We start from the raw sequence: 3,808 nt of genomic DNA on the forward strand, positions 1-3,808 counted from the left end.
CAGGGTGGTCCTTTAAGTGTCCCATCAGCAGAGCCTCTTGACCAAACTGGCCTGGTCCCTTAGCTTGAGTCTGAACCACTGGTGTCTGAAGAGGAGGAAGATGAAGAGGAGGAACTAGAGCTGAAATTGCTGAGGAGTGACACCTCTACATGCTGAGCAGAGGACAACTGGGTTTGCTCACTCACTTTCTTGATAGGCTTTTTGGTGGAGTTGAGCTGCCCAGTAATATCTTGTAACTGCTTGACCAGTTTCTGCTTCTTTGCAAAGCCAGTTCCTCCTTCATCTTTCCCACAGGTTTTTAATGGTGTAGGGCATGTGAGCTTTCTTTCAAAGGCAGGAAAGGACCCATAGTGCTCAAGCTTTCTATCCATGGGAGGCTTGAGGGTTTCAAAACCGATCTCAGTCCCTACTGGGTTAGAATCATGTAAAGAGGCTTGGATTATGTGCACAAATCAGCACAGCTTCTCCCCAGGTGATTTGGTGATGCCCAGGCTCAAGTGCCACTTCTCATCTTGACTCCTGGGCCTACTTCCTTCCAGCTCCTCTCAATCCTGGCCTGTAGGCAGGGATGGTAGAGACATCCTTGTGGGCATTATGGTCCATTTGGTGTCACTTCCTCTAGAAGGTCCAAAGCCAGGGGGACCTAGTGCAGCACCACTGCCACCCCACTGCCACTTGGTTTCCTGAACTTCTTGTGCTGAGAGAGGTGGGATGCCTGAGGACCCCTGTATCTTCATCTCCCTCAGCTCAGCCTGTGTGCTTCCCCGCCTTCTGTTTCCTCTTTTTCTCTTTTTTTCTCTATTCTGCTTGGGTGTGGATATTGGGCCTTGGGACAGGATAGCCAGTTGCTCATGTCCAGCCCCAAGCTGTTCCTGTAGTTCAGCCAGGAGATGAGCTCTTTCATCACTAGAGGACCCTGAAGATGATTAGGCTGAGCTATCAGGCCAGGCAATAGAGACTGGTAGTGGACCTGGTTCCAGTGGCTCACCTGGTATCATGGCATAATGGAAGTCAGGTACATCCTGTAGCTGTCTTGTGGTGGCCACAACATCATGGTCTGGGGTCTGTACTGTAGTAGTTGGAGAACATAAGCTGCACACCACCAGCAAACTGCTGGGCATCCTGGGATTCACATCTCAATATTCCTCTTGATGGTGCTGAGGTCCATAGGGTGCTGAATTATGTGGTGGTAATCATGCAGACCAGGGGCAGATGCATCCACTGGACTATAGAAAGGCCAGGCACAGGCAGCATGCTTCTTAGACAGTAACGCCTTCAAAATGCCACTGCAATGTTCAGGTGTCTGATAGCTTCCCTTTCTTGCAGCTGTGGTGGTGTTGCTGAGCGTTGCCAGGTCTTAGCTTGGGCTTAATGGGGCAGCCACTTGCTCTCCACATGGGGGAAGCCATGCTGCCTTAGGATCCAGGCCCCTGGGGGGTTAACTGGGTTATCAGGAACCAGCATGGCTGTAGGAGTAGGGGTGATAGTGTCTGCTCCGTGCTTTACCCCCTTTATCTTGGCACAGGGCTGATCTAGGGGAGCTGCAGAGTGCAAGGACCCGAGAAGGAGAGAAGAGATGAGTGGTAAGTGTGGGAATGTTGAGAACAGCAGTGGTTTTCTCAGGAGGTAGAGTATGGAAGGCTGTGTGAGATACAGAAGAGACAGCAGGCACCTGATGGGCACTCTTGATACTTCTCTGGAGTGCTGCCACTGTGGCCCCCTTCTTGGGGCTGTTCTTAGGGATGGTCACCCAAGTTCTTGCTCCTCTTGTGGCACTGATGCCACTTTGTGTAGGAAGCTCTTCTCCAGCATCTGTGCCATCACCAGTGGGTTTGTTGCAGTTGTACACAGTTGGTGACCATGGCATTAAAATCCTGCATAGACTCTGAAGCAGCCCAGTAATGGTTCTTTTCAAGGCTCCCTTTAATATATAGGAGCCATGTCCATAGGCTGCTTTATAATTTTGTGAAAATGCAGCAGACCTGGTTTGATGGCACCCACAGGCTGTAGGAAAGACCATGGAAACTGATGTTTCCACAGAGCCCTGCTCAGCACCTTGTGCAGTTACTGCAGGGGGCAGTGACCCCCATCCTGGCTTTTTGGGATTGGATATCTCCGGGGATGGGATTTTGGGTAGGGGTGGCAGTTGGCCGGGGTCAGTTATAAGGTTGGCACTGTTGACATTGTGGGGCTTTAGAATCCTTTTCTCAGGCTGGGTCCTGATCCTCTGCGTCCTCCTCCTTCCTGCAGTGTCCCGCCTAACCCAGGAAGTGGGGGTGTGCACTGCCTTTGCCTTCACTCCCCCACACCCACACACTCATGGCAGGCCCCAAAGCTGCCCCCTCCAGTGCTTCACAGGAAGCCCGGGGCTGTGGCAGGCTGGCGTCCTGCACAGGAGGTGGCACCGAGAGAGTGGTGGAGGCCTCAGCAGAGGTAAGGGGAGCAAGGGGCAAAGGACACTGGAAGCCTTAAGAAGGCATCCAATCCCAGACACCATGAGCAATGTTGCTCGCTGTTGGTCTGCAAGGAGCCACTCTTCCAAAGGGAACCCACCAGGGAGGGCGAGGTCGATGGACTTGGATGCACACAGAGAGTGGTTTAGGGAGCCCTGGCTTCCATGTTGAGATCCTCTTGAGGGTGGGGTAGAAGGTGTGGACAGACACCGAGGACTGGGTGGAACCAGACAAAGAGGAGCTTCAGTCTGCCAGTAAGGTCAAAGGCCTAGAGGAAGGCCATTTGAAAGAGGATGGAAGTCTGTTGTCAGGGCGGTTCCTTGTATCATAGACAGAATCTTGCAGCCTGTCTAGAGGATGCTCCACTCAATGGCAAAATACTTGGCTGTTTTTAACTGTTCTTTTGTTGTTGCATTGTAAGAGTTCTTTCCCGAGTCTGGACCTTAGGCGCTTAACAGATATATAACTTGTAAATATTTTCTCCCATTCTGTGGATTGATTTTCTTGTTTTTTTGCTTTCCTGATGTTTCCTTTGATGCCTAAACATTTTTGGTTTTGCCGAGGTACAATTGGTGTATTTTTGTGTGTGTGTGGCTATGCTCTTGGTATTCTATTGCTATATCCAATGTCATGAAGATTTTCTATGTTTTTGCTTGTTCCTATGCATATTTAAAGTTTTATTGGTAGATGGGTGATAGAATATTTGAATCTTTGATTTTATGAGAATTTCTTTCCTGACTTCATGTATTTTCCTATTTTATACAGTTACTTCTTTATCCCCTACATACCGTGGAAAAGGAAAGCTGGGAGTGACCTCAGCACAAAGTAGCCTGAGTCACTCTCTTTTCTCTCCCCTGTGCTCTACGACTAATTGGACACCCATAAGAAACAAAGGTACCTCTGCATGTTGTACCAGGTCACCCAGGGGGGTTCAGGATAAACTGTGATTGTTTATGCTTCTGTTCATATAGTTGTTTACATTCAAAATAAAAATTTTAATTTCTTAAAAGGAGTAGCAGAACAGCTCTGGGTAAATCTACTCTATGAAATCCTATCTGTTCACCAAACATGGAGACTTAATAGAATAACGAGATCAACAAATAGAAATGGAATAGCAAAATATAATTTTTTAATGTTCAGAATTTACATAAGTACCACAAGTATAATATTTGAGTTGTAAAGATGAACAATAAAAATAATTATAACATACTTACAAAGTAAGTTGAAATGACTCCTTATAATTCTTGCCATGAATTGCTTATGTTTGTGATCACTGAGAGCTGGATTTAAATCTCTCTCTGGTGTTTATTCACTGTAGAAATTTAATCTACTTACCCTCCTTCACATATAGTGCA

General features: G+C 47.6%; 1 pseudogene; it reads right to left on the reverse strand.

The window, feature by feature from the left end:
* Positions 1-545: 545 nt before the first annotated feature.
* On the reverse strand, positions 546-1,867 carry LOC119042454 (bromodomain-containing protein 2-like; annotated as a pseudogene).
* Positions 1,868-3,808: the final 1,941 nt, after the last annotated feature.

The sequence above is a fragment of the Artibeus jamaicensis genome, unplaced genomic scaffold, assembly GCF_021234435.1.
Source record: "Artibeus jamaicensis isolate MK-2021 breed Jamaican fruit bat unplaced genomic scaffold, CSHL_Jam_final contig_76, whole genome shotgun sequence".
Taxonomy (NCBI): domain Eukaryota; kingdom Metazoa; phylum Chordata; class Mammalia; order Chiroptera; family Phyllostomidae; genus Artibeus; species Artibeus jamaicensis.